Here is a 17,319-nt window from a genome sequence, read left to right on the forward strand (position 1 = left end):
AAGAAATTTGCAGAATGACTAATTGAGTTATCGAGCTATCCTAGGAGAGACAGATATCACAGTGATGTGACTTGAATGCCTCTCTAGCTATTATAAAATTTAGATTTTTGTAGGATGTGATAAATCTAAGCCAGTGAGTTGGGGTTTTTTTTTCTGTAAGTTATCGAAGTAGAGGTGGTCTCTGCTTACATGCGTAAGCTCTTTAATGGTGATCTGTGAGATTTTGGTACACCCACCACCCAACCAACTGCATATTTGTAGTCTTTTATCCCCAGCTCCCCTCCCACTCTTCCCCTCAAGTCCCCAAAGTCCATTGTATCACTCATGCATCTGCGTCCTCACAGTTCAGCTCCCACATATCAGTGACAACATATGATATTTGGCTTTCCATTCCTGAGTCACATCACTTAGAATAAGACTCTCCAATCCCATCCAGGTCACTGCAAATGCTGTTTATTCATTCCTTTTTACGGCTGCATAGTATTCTGTCATATATATGTATACCACAGTTTCTTTATCCATTCGTTGGTTTGCTTTGTTTCCACAATTTTGCAATTTTGAATTGTGCTTAAGCCAGTGAGTTTTAAAGTGCCTACCTTGTAGCAACAGCTGCTAAGCTGAACACTGAGAAGATGAAACCCCTGTACAATTTATTCCATTGGGCAGCATAATCATATTCCGTCAGAACTCTTGTTTCCCATAAATGCATAGCTATAAGTTGCATAAGGAAAATTAAGCAACTAATTGTTGTTCTTCATATGAATTTAATAAGTAAAAAGCTTTCAACAGAATAGAGAAAAAGTTGTTTGTATAAGCAACTTCAAATCTGTCACCCTCAATCATTTAATATAATTTTGAAATTTCTCCTGGGAATTTAGAAATATTTTGGAGTATTCTGTTTTATTTGTTGAAATATTTTAGATGGAGAGGGTTTAAGAAGGTAATAGCCATCATTATTTCACAACATACAATTAAAAGTATATATATACTTTTAGTTCTTTAGTGATTTTAGTTCTTTAGTGATTTGTGAGATTTATATATATATACACATATATATATAATATATAATATGTGGTGATTTGTGAGATATATATACACACATATATATAATCTAATTGATATATATAAACTTGATATATATACACATATATACATATATATAGTATGTATATACATAAAATATGTATATATATATCAATTGAGTTAGATTGTGTGTGTGTGTGTGTGTGTGTGTGTGTGTGTGTGTCAGTCCTGTGCCTGTTAGTCTTAAAAAACAATAACATGGGGCTGGGCGTGGTGGCTCACGCCTGTAATCCCAACACTTCAGGAGGCCGAGGCAGGTGGATCACCTGAGGTCAGGAGTTTGAGACCAGCCAGACCAACATGGAGAAACCCCGTCTCTACTAAAAAAACAAAAAAATTAACCAGGCATGACAGTGCATGCCTGTAATCCCAGCTACTTGGGAAGCTGAGGCAGAAGAATCACTTGAATCTGGGAGGCAGAGGTTGCAGTGAGCCAATATCATGCCATTGCACTCCAGCTTGGGCAACAAGAGCAAAACTTCTGTCTCAAAAACAAAACAAACAAAAAAAAACCAATAACATGATTTTTTTATACCCCATTTTGGGGGGATTCAATTCACAAAGCACTATAGAAATAGCTCCATGATATGGAAACCATGTAATGATATATTAATAATTCACCATAATGGGATTTTTATTTTCTATTTTATTTACTTATTTATTTATTTTTGAGACAGAGTCTCACTCTCTCGCCCAGGCTGGAGTGCAGTGGTGCCATCTCGGCCTACTGCAGCCTCAACTTTCCTGGCTCAAGCAGTCCTCTCACCTTGGCCTCCCAAGTATCTGAGAATACAGGTGCACATCACCACTCCTGGCTAATTTTTGTAGAGACAGGGTTTCACCATGTGTCCCTGGGTTCAAGTGGTCTGCCTGCCTCGGCCTCCCAAAATGCTGGGATTACAGGCATGAGCCACCCTGCCTAGCCTGTAATGGGATTTGTCTTAATTTTATGTTATTTTAAGTGAAAAATCATCTTAGATTTACACAGAACAATGTGATGTTTTGATGTATGTATAGATGCGGAGTGGTTAAATCAAGCTAATTAACATATTCATCACTTCACTTACTTGACATTTTTTTGTGTTGATACATTTGAAATTTACTCTCTTATTTTGAAATATACAATGCCTTATCATTGACTATATTCACCCTACTGTGCAACAGATAACAAAACTTATTTCTCCCGCCTAGCTGAAACTTTGTACCCTTTGACCAGTAACTCCACATTCCTGCTTCCCCTAGCCTCTGGTAACCGTCATTCTAATCTTACCTGTATCAGTCCAACTTTTTTCAGATTCCACATATAAGTGAGATCATGTACTATTTGTCTTTCTGTTCCTGGCTTATTTCACTTAGCATAATGTCTTCTAGATTTACCCATTTTGTCTCAAATGACCAGATTTTGCTCTTTTTTAAGCCTGAATAGTATTCCATTGTGTAAAGTTTAATGATAGCAAGTATTGGTGAGTATACAGAGAAAAAGGAACCCTAGTACACTGTTGGTAGGAATGTAAATTAGTACAGTCATTATGGAAAACAGTATGGAGGTTCCTCAAAAAACTAAAACTAAAACTACCATATGATCCAGGAATCCCGTTTCTAAAATATATTTGAAGGACTTGAAATCAGCATGTCAAAGGGGTATCCTATGTTCATTGCAGCATTATTTACAATAATGAGGTTTAAATACAGAATTCTAGTCATTAAGAAATTTGCTGTCAAGGGCCAGGCATGGTGGCTCATGCCTGTAATCCCAGCACTTTGGGAGGCTGAGGCGGGTGGATCACTTGAGGTCAGGAGTTCAAGACCAGCCTGGCCAACATGGTGAAACTTCGTCTCTACTAAAAGTAAAAAAATTAACCAGGCATGGTGGTGGTGCATGCCTGTAATCCCAGCTACTCGGGAGGCTGAGGCTGGAGAATTACTTGAACCCAGGAGGCGGAGATTGCAGTGAGTGGAGATCACGTCATTACACTCCAGCCTGGGTGACGAGTGAAACTTCATCTCAAAAAAAAAAAATGCTGTCAAGGCTGGACGTGGTGGCTCACACCTATAATGCCAGCACTTTGGGAGGCTGAGGCAGGCAGATCACTTGAGGTCAGGAGTTTAAGACCAGCCTGACCAACATTGTAAAATCGATCTCTACTAAAACATACAAAAAATTAGCCAAGCATAGTAGCATGGGCCTGTAATCCCACCTACTCAGGAGGCTGAGGCTGGAGAATTGCTTGAACCCGAAAGGCAGAGGTTGCAGTGAGCCAAGATGGTGCCACTGCACTCCAGCCTGGCCGACAGAGTGAGATTCCATCTGAAAAAAAATAAATAAATAAAAAATAAAAAGAAATCTGCTGTCAAAAGCAGCACTATCTATCTGCCTATTAGAAGGGAAATATTTTGATAAAAATCTCTGCATAACTTATTCCTTCCTGTGACTTAGTTTTCTCTTTCACTATAGACACTGCAATTTAAAGATTGACCCCAAAGGCAGCTGCAAAAAATCTAGCCTCAATTCTCTAGGAGAATTTTCAAGTTGCTCAGCAAGAGCTATATTAAAGGAATGAGGTAAAGTTTGAGAAAAACAAAACTAATACCACCTCTGTTTCTTTTTAGCAAATCCCAGATTTAAATTTTATTACATTCCATTTCAGTTCCCCTGACATCATATGAAGAAGACTTCTGGAATGATAGAGGACAAATGGAGATACTTACAAACCAGATATTGACACATGGTTTGTAGATCTGTGGGAATATGGGACTACTAGGATTTGTTATTAATAACTAAGAGAACCACTTCACATCATTTGCTCTCAAATATTTTTCTGATTTCTCAAAGTGTTCTTTAAGCACTCCAACAGGAGAGAAACTAGGGGAAGTATTAATAGATTCAGCAAATGTTGGAGAAATGAGATTCCCTGACCAATCAATGCCATGGTCCAGATGAAAGAGGAGATGCCTGACATCATACCTGTTTTCATCATCTGCAGGCCGGCTCTGGTGAAAGGGAAAGAGTGAGCACACACCTTTGGCACTCAGAGGTCCTCCCAGACATCCAAGTTGCTACTTGATTTCATTTTAATTAGTACAGTTGAGCCACTCATGGGAGCAGTATGTGCAGAAAGCTAAAGTATTTTCTTCTACTTCTTTATTTGCCCATCCAGCCTCTTTGGTACCCATAAATTCTCTTCAAACCCACTCACCCTGCAGCCATGCCCTGTATTGCATCTGGAAGACCCTCAACCTACACCAACCCCTCCATCCTATCCTAGTCTCAATACACCTTGTCCAACCTATTCCATTTTGTCTCTGTCCAACTCCTAAAAAGTACACTTTCTATGCCCCCATTGCCACCATCAAAAGAGGGGAAAGGGTCAGAGGTGCTTGATGCTGCATCTGGGATATATTGAGAAACTTCTCAAGAATCATCATGTAGCTAGGCTATGAAACAGAGAAAAAATACAGCGTATAGTGGTAGGAAAGTGTGAGTGGTCCCGGATTAGAGATGGTAAATACACAGAATGAGAAAGAAACCAGTGGGTGCTGCTGCTTTTCATCTGGTCTAGTCAGCTGAAAAGGAAAAGTAGGGGCTAAGAATGTCATACTTACATAGCCAACCCTTAGAGCAATTGCTTACTATTATCCACAAGTTCTAGAGAAAGGTGCTATAACTTTTTGATAAGTTAACAACCACTACAACAAAATCAGTGGTTGAAAGAAATGTCCAGAAACAACTAATTTACTTATTTTCTTGAAGTTTTTATTGAACAAACCTTCTCAAATATGCCTAAGGCAATCTTCATCTTTGTCTTATGCAAAGTACTCAGGTACATCTCTTAAGATGTGCTAAATTAAATAACAATTAATTGAAAAACAAAGCTCAATTCATTCATTTATTCAAAATCTGAGCACCGGTAGGCTGGAAAATCAGTAGATTGTCTAATGTTTGTCTTAATACCACAGGGATGTTTGGAAACTTCTTTTGAAGAGTCTGCTGAGACCCTGATTACTGTTTCTATGATTCTGTCTTTTCAATTACAAAGTCCTCTAAGAGCTGTCATCAAAAGTTTAAATGGAAACTTGTAAGCTGAATGACTTATCAACCACTGATTTGACTGGGTGTGGTGGCTCATACCTGTAATCCCAGCACTTTGGGAGGCTGAATCGGGCAGATTGCTTGAGTCCAGGAGTTCAAGAACAGCACAGGCAACGTGGCAAAACCCCGTTTCTACAAAATAAATAAATAAATAAAAAGCCAGGTGTAGTGGCACTCACCTGTAGTCCCAGCTACTCAGGAGGCTGAGGCAGGAGGGGAAGCAGAGATTGCAGTGAGCCAAGATGGCACCACTGCACTCCAGCCTGGTCAACAAAGCAAGACTCTGTCTCTAAAAAAAAAACTACTGATTTGTTTCATAGTAACCTATACTTCCTCTAAATATGTTTGCTCTAAATAAACTAGGAAGGAAAAGGAGGACAAAATGGAGAAACTGGTATTGGCCTTACATACAGAAATTATTTTTAAGGGAAGAACCATCAATGACTTTGTTGCTAATAAAATTATTGATAAATAAGACTAATGATGATAGCCTTACAGTCAGTAAAATGATACTGAATGCCTCTGTTAGGGGGAAGTTTAATAAAAAGAAAAATCGAGTTATCAGCTCAGCTTCTTTAACAGATATGGGTCATACAATCTATCCCCAAAAAGGCCTTGTAAATTCTAAGGTGGCAAGCAAAACTGTAAATTAAACATTAAAAACGTTTTACCGCTAGTCAGTCTAACTGGATTGGAGCATTTGCCATAGCCCCCCACCCCCGTTGTTACCCTCCCAGGCCCCCCCAACCCCCTCACTCTGATTGCTTTGCAGCTGCATTCCTGAACTCCTATCTAGGTGCTACAATTAAGCAAAGCCTGATTACAGCCATCTGGGCAGCTGGGGGTGGGAGGGAGGACAGGGAAAACAAATGTTTGCTATCCATACTTGTAAATTCCTGTTTTACACACACCTGTAAAATCCTGTTGTTTTTTTAAAAACTGCGGCCACAAAAGTCACAGGATGATGTACTGTAAGTCTGTCACAAGTTAACAACCTATCTCTGTGCCTATTACAAGCTGAGAGATTATCTCAGTCCTGAAACTCCCTTTTTCCCCTCTCACCCCATATAAACCATTTGTTTTGTAAGCTCGGGGCTGCCTCCTCTGATTGTTACCGGGCAGCCTGGCAGGTTAATAAAACTCGCTTGCCTGACATTGGGTCTATTCTCCTTTCTCTCGGCTACCCTTCCAATGTGTACAGAATACACCAGGTGTGACTATTGTATACAGTGATGCCCATTTCCTAGTAAATGGAGTATAGCTTTTCCTCTTTGAGTTATTGTAAAATAATAAAGTTACTGTACTTGGATTCCCCTTTTTTGTGGGTACCCCCAATCAGGATACAAATGTTTTCTCACGTTTAGAAAAAGAAAATCTTGGCTTAATTTCACTCTTCCCCCATTATTTCTTTGGCACCTATTCAACAAAACTAGAAAAAAAAAATGGAGTTATCTTTACCCACTTTTGTCAAGTACTTCCCTCCCATCCTCTGTTAAACCCACTCTACCTAATTATTCAATCCTATAGCTCATGGAAAGTGATCTTGTGAAGGGCATCTGTGAATCATATGGGTAAATCTAATGGTCAACTTTCAGGCTTCATCTTACTTATCAGCAGTACTTGATCCAATGGTTCACTCCCTCCTCATTGACACCCTTTCTTCCCTCGGCTTTGAGGACACCACAGTATCCTGGCTCTCTAGTTACCTCCCTGACCACTCCTTCTCAATGGCCTTTGCTGCTTTCTTCTCTTTGCATCGACCTCCTAAAATACTCTGGGTTTGAGTCCTTGGTTCTCTTTTACCTTTCCTACCAACACTTATTCCCTAGGTAATCTCAGGCAATCACAAGACTTTGAATGCTGTCTACATGCAATGCTTCCCAAAGTCTTATCTCCAGACCAGAGCTTTCTCCAAACTCTAGGCTTGTACATCCGTCTGCCTCCTCACCAGCTCCACTTTGATATCTAATGCGAATCTCAAGGTCAGCATGTCCAAAACCAAACTCCTAATCTTCTACTCCAAAACCCACTTCATCTACAGCCTTCTCCATCTTGGTCAATGGCAATACATCCTTCAAAGGGCTCAGACCAAAAATCTTGAAGTCTTCCTTGTTTCTCGTCTTTCTCTCACACTCCACATCCAAACCACCAACAAATCCTTTTGGCTTAACCTTCAACATATATGTAGAATATGACCCATCACAATCGCTGCCATTACCCTGGTCTGGATTACCACCATCTCTCTTCTTGGATTACTAAATAGTCTCCATTGTTTTCCTGTCCCCTACAATCTATTCAAGGGGTTGACAAACTACTCCCCAGTGGCCAAATTGGGTTCACTGCTTGCTTTTGTACATCCTAAAAGCTAAGAATGATTTTATATTTTTAAACCAGTTGGGAAAAAAAACAAAATAAAAAATCTTTTGAGGAACATGACGATTATATAAAATTCAAATTTCAGTGCTCATAAATAAAGTTTTAATGGAACTCAACCACACTCATTCATTTACGTATTGTACATGGCTACTTTTGTGCTACGATTGTTGAATAGTTGTGCCAGAAACTTTATAGCCCACAGAGCCTAAACGCTCTGGCCCTTTACAGAACAGTTTGCCAACCTCTGCTGTATTCTCAACAGATTAGTTACAGTGGTTCTCTTTTTTTTTAGACGGAGTTTCGCTCGTTACCCAGCTGCAATGGCGCGATCTCGGCTGACCGCAACCTCCGCCTCCTGGGTTCAGGCAATTCTCCTGCCTCAGCCTCCTGAGTAGCTGGGATTACAGGCACGTGCCACCATGCCCAGCTAATTTTTTGTATTTTTAGTAGAGACGGGGTTTCACCATGTTGACCAGGATGGTCTCGATCTCTTGACCTCGTGATCCACCCGCCTCGGCCTCCCAAAGTGCTGGGATTACAGGCGTGAGCCACCGCGCCCGGCCACAGTGGTTCTCTTAAAACTTAACTCAGATCAAGTCATTCCTCTGCTGTCCAGTTCTCTCATATCAAAAGTCAAAGTCAGCCGGGCATGGTGGCTCATGCCTATAATCCCAGGACTTTGGAAGGTCAAGACAGGTGGATCACTTGAAGTCGGGAGATCAACACCAGCCTGGCCAACAGGGCAAAACCCCATCTCTACTACAATTACAAAACTTAGCTGGGCGTGGTGGCTTGCACCTATAGTCCCAGCTACTCAGGAGGCTGAGGCAGGAGAATCACTTGAACCCTGGAGGCGGAGGTTGCAGTGAGCCGAGATCGCACCACTGCACTCCAGCCTGGTGCCTGGTGACAGAGCAAGACTGTCTAAAAAAAAAAAAAAGCCAAAGTCTTTGAACAAGACCCATATGATCTGGTCCCAGTTGCCTCTCTTCTTTCATTTCCTACAAATCTTCTCCCTGCTGACTTCTTCTTGCTGCTCTGCCTTCCTGCTCTTCCTTGGTCGTACCTACGAACTCCCCAACCAGACCCATGACATTGGCTCATCACTGTCTGGAATGCTTTTCCCCTGGTTAGCTGTATAGATAAATCCCTCACCTCCATCAAGCCTTTGTCCAAATGGCACCTTTTAGTGAGTCCTCTCCTGACCACCATACTGAAATTTGTTACTTGTTTCATGCTGTATTCCTGGTCCACTCGGCTCTCTTTTCCTCTTTTTTCTACTGTACTTATCACTTCCTAATGTACTACATGGTTTATTTATTTATCATGTTATAATAAACATAATAGGTCATGTGCTCCACAATGGCAGACATTTTTGTCATCGTTATTTACTGGTGCGTCCCAAGAGCCTAGAACAATCCCTGGCACATAGCAGGTGCTCAAAAAATACATGCTGAATTTGAATTGAATTCCTGATTTTTTTATGTTTATAATATGTTTAATTGATGCTGAACTCTTAAAAATGTATCCTCCCCAAAACTAAACATCATATGTTCTCACTTATAAGTGGGAGCTAAGCTATGAGGATGAAAGGCATAAGAATGATATAATGAACTTTACGGACTCAGAGGGAAGGATTGGGAGGTAGGTGAGGGATTAAAGATTACACACTGGGTACAGTGTACATTGTTTGGGTGATGGGTACACCAAGATCTCAGAAATAACCACTAAACAACTTTTCCATGCAACCAAACACTATCTGTTCCCCAAAAATTATAGAAATTTTTTAAAAAATGTATCCTCTCAAATGTAATAGCATATCCCCAGTAGAGCATGAACATTTGGCAATTTTCTGTTCTATAATATACTCATCCTCTGTAGTTAAAAATTAGACATGGTTTTATACAAATTCTTAGAGATCATAAAAAAGAATCCACCATCCATCATTTTCTCTGTAAGAAGCCTATTCATTGAATCATCAATTTTACAGTAAGGAAGCAATTGTGATTACAAACTAAAAAGTCCTGCAATTCAATAAAACTCAATCTCGACTTCCCATTTAAAAGCCCAGAGAACTAGTCATCTACATGCAAGAAAGGTTTGAATCGAGTGTTTGTTTGACTTATTATGCATTTATTGAGTACCTTCAACAAGCAGAGCATGGACATCAGATTTTTTTTTAACTGTGTCCCAGCCTTTAAAAAAGAAAACTTAGAACCTAGAGAGAAAGATAGATGTGTCACCACAGTATAAAAACTATTGCAGTTTCTGAATGTAACTAGAGAGCAGTGTTACTCCATAAAAATACAATGCAATTCATGGTGTAATTGTAAATTTTCTAGAAGCCACATTTTTAAAAAAAAAGGCAAAAAGAGAATAGTGGAAAGCAATCCTAAGCAAAAAGAACAAAGCTGGAAGTATCACACTACCTGACTTCAAATTACACTGCAAGGCTATTATAACCAAAACAGCATGGTACTGGTACGTACATAGACACATGGATCAAAGGAACAGAATACAGAATCCAGAAATAAAGCCACATACCAACAACCAACTTATCTTCAATAATGCTAACAAGAAATTACACTGGGCAAAGGACACTCTTTTCAATAATTGGTGCCGGAAAAATTGGATAACCACATGCAGAAGAATGAAACTTGACCTCTATCTCTCACCCTATGAAAAAAATTAACTCAAAAAGGATTAAAGACTTAAACATAAGACCTGAAACTATAAAAATCCTAGAAGAACACCTAAGAAAAACTCTTCTAGATATTGGCCTATGCAAAGAATTTATGACTAAGACCTCAAAAGCAAATGTAACAAAAATAGACGAACGAAACTTAATTAAACTAAAAAGCTTCTGCACAACAAAAGAAATAATCAACAGAGTAAACAGACAGTCTACAGAAAGGGAGAAAATATTTGCAAATTATGTATCCAACAAAGGACTGATATCCAGAATCTGCAAGGAAAAACTTAATAAGCAAAAAAGCACTTGTATTACAAACCCAAAACCCCTGCCATTCACCAAAACTCAATGTCAACTTTCCATTTAAAAGCTCAGAGGCCATTCATATGCAAGAAAAACTGTTGAATTAAGCTTTTTTTTTTTTTCTGAGACATGATCTCGCTCTGTCACCCACTGCAACCTCTGCTTCCCAAGCTCAAGCAATCCTCCCACCTCAACCTCCTGAGTAGCTGGGACTGGAGGAGAGCACCACCATGCCCGGCTAATTTTTGTACTTTTTTGTAGAATGGGGTTTCGCCCAGGCTGGTCTCAGAACCGGACTCAAGCGATCTGCCCGCCACAGCCTCCAAAACTGCTGGAATTACCGGTGTGAGATACCACTGCCTGCCTGAATTGAGCTTTTGTTTGGCTCAACTCAACAAGAAAAAAATAATAATTTCATTAAAAAGTGGGTAACGGACGGCCGGGCGCAGTAGCTCACACCTGTAATCCCAGCACTTTGGGAGGCTGAGGTGGGTGGATCAACTGAGGTCAGGAGTTTGAGACCAGCCTGGCCAACATGGTAAAGCCCTATCTCTACTAAAAACACAAAATTGGCTGGACGTGGTGGTGCTTGCCTGTAATCCCAGATACTCTGGAAACTGAGGCAGGAGAATTGCTCAGAACCTGGGAGGCAGAGGTTGCAGTCAGCCGAGATCACGCCACTGCACTCCAGCCTGGGAAACAAAGGGAAACTCTGTCAAAAAAAAAATCGGGGGGGCAAAGGACATGAACAACAAACAGATATTTCTTCAGACTTACAAGCATCCAGCAAACATGAAAAATGCTCAACAACACTAATCAACTGTAATCATCTGAGAAATGCAAATTAAAGCCACAATGAGTACCATCTCACACCAGTTATAACGACTATCATTATAGCCAACAGCTGATGTTGGTGAGGATGTATTGAAAAACAAAGCTTATACACTGTTGGTAGGAATACAAATTAGTACCAACACTATGGAAAACAGTATGGAGATGTCTCAAAGAACTAAAAGTAGAACTACTATTTGACCCATCAATCCCACTGAGTACCTATTCAAAGGAATAGAAATCGTGCTATCAAAAAGACGCCTGCACTCTGTTTATCACAGAACTATACACAATAGCGAAGGCATGGAATCACCCTAACTGTCCATCAACAAATGATTGGAGAAAGAAAATATGGTACATATACATCATGGAATACGATGCAGCCCTAAAAACAGAATGAAATCAAGTCTTTTGCAGCAATATGGATGGCTAGAAGCCACCAACCTAAGTGAAATAATTCAGAAAGAGAAAGTCAAATATTACATGTTCTCATCTATAAGTGGGAGCTAGCTAAACAAGGGGTAAACATGAACATAAAGAGGGAAATAATAGATACTGGGGAGGGTTGGAGGGGGCAAAAGTAGAAAAATTACCCATTGGGTACAATGTTCATTGTTCAGGTGATGGGTAGACTAGAAGTGTACACCTCACCATTACACAATATATCCATGTAACAAACCTCCACATGTACCTCCTGAATCTATAAGAATAAAACAAATTTAAGGTTAAAAGAAAAAAGTGAAATTTGTTTTAATAATACACTTTAGGCTGGGCACGGTGGCTCATACCTGTAATCCCAGCTTTTTGGGAGGCCGAGGTGGGTGGATCACCTGAGGTCAGGAGTTCAAGACCAGCCTGGCCAACATGGTGAAACCCCGTCTCTATCAAAACTACAAAAAATTAGCTGGACATGGTGGCAGGTGCCTGTAATCCCAGCTACTCAAGAGGCTGAGGCAGGATAATCGCTTGAACCCAGAAAACAGAGGTTGCAGTGAGTCGAGATCACACCACTGCACTCTAGCCTAGGTGACAGAGTGAAATTCCTTTTCAAAAAAAAAATGCTAATAATAATATACTTTAACCCACTGTATATAAAATAATATCATTTTGATGTGATATCAATATGAAAATTATTAATGAGATAGTTTACATTCTCTTTTCTTCTTACTCAGTCTTGAAAATTCAGTGTATATTTAAAACACATGGCAATTTGGAAACTAAATTTTCTTCAGAAATACTTGAGCCATATTCAAAGTTTGTAAAATTTACACTTAAAAAAAAAAGACTTACAAACCCAAGTTGTTCTAAACAGACTTAAAAGTTTTTCATAACTGAATGGAGTGTTGTGTTTTTTTTAACTTGAAATTCAATTCATAAAAGTGAAGTTGAATTTACAACTCAGTTTCTTTGCCTCACTACCCACATTGCAAACGTACAATAGCCACAAGTGACTCATGGCTACCACAATGGGCAGCACAAGTTTAGAACAAAGACTGTCAACTCTTTTCTGTAAAGGGCTAAAGAGCAAATATTTTAGGCTTTGCAAGCCATAGATGTCCCTGCCCAAGAGGATTCTGCTTGAGAGATCAAACAAATCTTTAAGAAGGTCACCTCTAAGCTGGGATTTTAAAGATGAGTAGGATTTCAAATGTATAAATATAGGAGCGTGCAGGAAAGGGCATTCCACACAGACACCTAAGCATGGGCAAAATGACAGGAGTGTGAACAACTATGGTACTGCTAGGCAATGGAATCAGCAAGCAGGATGAGGGGGCTGGAAGGAGGGAAGGCCATGGGCTATTCTCCCAGGGGCATTCTCCAACTTTTCTGCCCTGCAGGGACTGACCACTATAGAGGCATCTGCATGCTCTTTTGTCCTCTGTGTTCCAAAGGGTTTGGCCACAGGGACTCTGGCTTGAGATCAGAGTACAAGAGCAGAGACAGGTGGGAATTTATCCCCAGTTCTCTCTCTGCTTCTTGGCTGTTCTGGCAGTGACAGCTCCATAGTGATAGCTCCTGTCTTCTATGACTCCAGGTTCCCTCCAGGGTTCAGTTTCACCCCCTGCCTTTCCTGTCCTTTCAGCCTTAGGAGCGGTAATTCCTAAGTGTTTCACCATCCCTGATTGGTTCCTCTCACCCCACCCACCACTTTGTAAATAATCTGTAAATTCTCTTCAGTTAAACGCTTGGAGGAGACCATTTGTTTTCTGCTAGCCTCTCACTGACTCCGATAGATTGAAGCCACATCATCGAGGGTCTTACATGCCAGGCTATAAAGTTGACCTGCATTCAGTAGACAGTACAGAGCATCAAGGCTGTTAGCGTACAGTTGTACGGGTTGTGCATTGCACAACTATACATGGAAGTGCTGGTTCTAAATAAAGAGAGAGAGAGATGATTAAAGAAAATAAAAAGGAAGAGGGCTTGGGAGGCGGTTCAAGGAGAGAATCGGCATAACCATGTCATCAGCAGTTAGGAGTATGTCATAGGCACACAGTACCAGCACTAGGAAGAGTAAGAGTGGTCTGGTCCATTTTAGAGACTATCACAGCTACTTAGCTCTGAGTTAAACAGCTCACATTCTGTCCTATGTTCCAGAGCCACTCTTCGCAGCAAACAGTGCCTCTTCGCTGCAGGATCCTCCATGACTTGTGGCTTAGAAGCCAGTTGTAGCTCAAAGTTCTTCAGCAAACATTTTTACACTTTATCATTTTCTAATATTAGTGTGTGCTGGTTCTGGAAACCAGATAACCAAGTATAAGAAAGACCACACATTTCCTTCAAAATATCAAACCCAAGTCCTCTGTAAAGTCATATCATATAGCAGTGCTCCCCAAATTTGTTCACATCATGGTATTCCGAGAATATAATCATATTGCACACACACTAGGTAAATGAACAAAGGTACTCCCAGCCAGAGGTGACCAGTACAGAGGCTCTGGCTGCCCCAGACCTTGGTCAGCTTCCTTAAGGCACATTGGCCACACACTTGACACTTAGAGCTCCAACTCCATCTGCACAAGAGTCTCATCCTCGTGGGACTCTCTCATGAACTATCAATGACCTCAGGCAGGCCCTGGTCCCCTTTAACGTTTGACTCAAAGCCGTTGTGGTGGCTCATGCCTGAATCCTAATGCTTTGGGAGGCTGAGATGGGAGGATCACTTGAGGCCAGGAGTTCAAGGACCAGCCTGAACAAAAGAGTAAGATCCTGTCTCTACAAAAAAAAAAAAGAATTAATTTAAAAATTAGCCAGCTGTGGTGGCATGCCCCTGTAGTCTCAGCTACTAGGGAGACTAAGGCAGGAGGAGCACTTGAGCCCAGGAGTTTGAGGCTGCAGTGAACTGTCATTGTGCCGCTACACTCCAGCCTGGGCCACATAGGGAGATCCCCATGTCTTAAAAAAGAAATTTAAACCGTTTGACCCAATTACAGGCATGTAACTCCTCTCTTGATTCTCTGAAGTCACAGCTAGGGTCACAGCTAGCCCGTATTGACCCTTTGCACAAATTAGAGAAATGTGACCTTGCCCTAGATGGACATTGCCCAGCACCAGAGTACGACAGCCACCGGCCATCATTAAGAATATTCAAAAACTCATGGGATTATAGAATAAAGAGGAAGTGACATCACTCAATACTTGGTCTTACAACATGCTCTTAGCCACACTTGGGGCATTGGGGCCCACATCAAGGCTGCCTCCTTACCTTGCTGGGAACCTTTCTAGCTCTCCCATTAGGAAAGTGACCATCGTGTCCTATGGTGATATGTTTCCAACCTCCAATGTTGTACTGAGACTTCACATCTATCTTGGTGACACCCAATATCTCATGGAAGTTTGACCAGTTTTTTTATTTTTCTCTCTCGAAGTTTCTACTCTTACTTCTGTATCTGGGCCGCCATCAGTCAGTAGCGAGGTTAATCCCATTAATCCAACAGCACAACCCACTAACCACAATGTATAGTATCGGTGCCCTTATCAGTATCAATCCCTTGCCTTCAAAGACTGGCAATAGAAGAAGACTAGAAGGAGAAGACTAGAAGTTCAAGTTTTAACGTCTAGGCACCGCTGTCTTTATGGAATGAATGTCTAGCTTCTTGGCCAACCTGCATCTGGGCCTGATTTTGTTAGTAAGTCAACAGAGAGTTTTAGTTTTTACTTTGTGTGAAGTAACCATAAGAGGTTCTCCCGTGAGTCAAATACACATGCCTTCACACTAGGATTGAAGTTGTTAACATGAATGTTGACCCGTTACATGTTTCATTTACATATATCTATGTTCTCCCCTGTGACCTTGATAAGTCCAGTTGTTGGGCAGTTGAGTTCTGCAGTAATGGCCCAAAACAGACAGAGCAGACTCATCCTCAAAGTCAAAACATGGCAAAGGACGAACGTTTCTTTCAAATATGAGGAAGGCTAACACGATTTAAAACCAAAGCTCTTCTGTTCTTTGCCAGATACGAATGACCTGCCTGTGAGGAGTTTTTTTAAAAAGAGAATCTGAATGAAACACACCTGCGTCATTCGATGCGTATTACGGACACTTAGTAAGTCTGTTAGGTCAGTGAGTGAGGGCAAGAACCTGCCAAACTGAAGGGTCATTGTCAACCAATGGAACGAAACAAAAGGAGGAAGAAAGTTCAGTAGTTTTGATCTGAGACATGCGGCACAGCCTCCTTCCTAGAGCTGCTTGGAAACCTTTCTCCCTTTTCCTCTTGCCAGAGACTTAAGGGCCATTTGACATATTCACAATTGACTGACGCCACACTCTAAATCCTCACCTGGGAGCAGTGTCTCCCTCTACAGGCAGCACAGCAGAAACACAAGGAAGGCCCCACTCCACAGCAGTGCCCCTGTAGCTGACATTTCCCTGTGCCTCTCAGCCAGCACATTGTGATAATGACTCATTGCTCTGCTGCTGATTCATTCACAGGCCAGGGAATACAAAGCCACTGCCAGACAATGTGTGGGCCTGGAACCTGTTCATCTTTCTTTACCTTTTTGCGTTGTCTCTAATATAGGTATCATGTCTTACACATCCATGTTAGTGTGGCCCCAACACAACCAGAAAACACCAGCGAATGAGATTTTCCACATTCTATGGGACTCTGTAAGCATCCTCTTGTTTTAGTTAAAACTCTCCAAGATTGCTTGTCCCGTTTGATGATGGTTAAGTTGGAAAGTGGTATGCCAGGCACAGTGGCTCATGCCTTACACTTTGGGAGGCCGAGGTGGGTGGATTACCTGAGGTCAGGATTTAGACACCAGCCTGGCCAACATGGTGAAACCTTGTCTCTACTAAAAATTTAAAAATTAGCTGAGCATGGTGGCACATACCTGTAGTCCCAGCTACTCAGAAGGCTGAGGTAGGAGGATCACTTAAACCTGGGAGGCAGAGGTTGCAGTGACCTGAGATTGTGCCACTGCTGAAACTTACATGTTTCAGCAGACTTCCCAGGACAGTCTCTCCCTCAATTTCTCATTAGAATTCCTGGCCGGGGCGGTGGCTCACGCCTGTAATCCCAGCACTTTGGGAGGCCGAGGCGGGTGGATCATGAGGTCAAGAGATCGAGACCATCCTGGTCAACATGGTGAAACCCCGTCTCTATTAAAAAATACAAAAAATTAGCTGGGCATGGTGGCGTGTGCCTGTAATCCCAGCTACTCAGGAGGCTGAGGCAGGAGAATTGCCTGAACCCAGGAGGCGGAGGTTGCGGTGAGCTGAGATCGTGCCATTGCACTCCAGCCTGGGTAACAAGAGTGAAACTCTGTCTCAAAAAAAAAAAAAAAAAAAAGAATTCCTTAGAAGAAGCCAGAACCAATGATTTAGACTCCCTTTGACACCATCCTTCTTGTCCCCCATCTGTATACTGACCTCCTTTGCCCAACCATTGCTAACTCCAAAGCAACATTATTCCAGGAAGTGCTGTCACCACCTGTGAGA

The sequence above is a fragment of the Aotus nancymaae genome, unplaced genomic scaffold, assembly GCF_030222135.1.
Source record: "Aotus nancymaae isolate 86718 unplaced genomic scaffold, 86718_ANA_hifiasm-v0.15.2.pri h1tg000011l, whole genome shotgun sequence".
NCBI lineage: Eukaryota > Metazoa > Chordata > Mammalia > Primates > Aotidae > Aotus > Aotus nancymaae.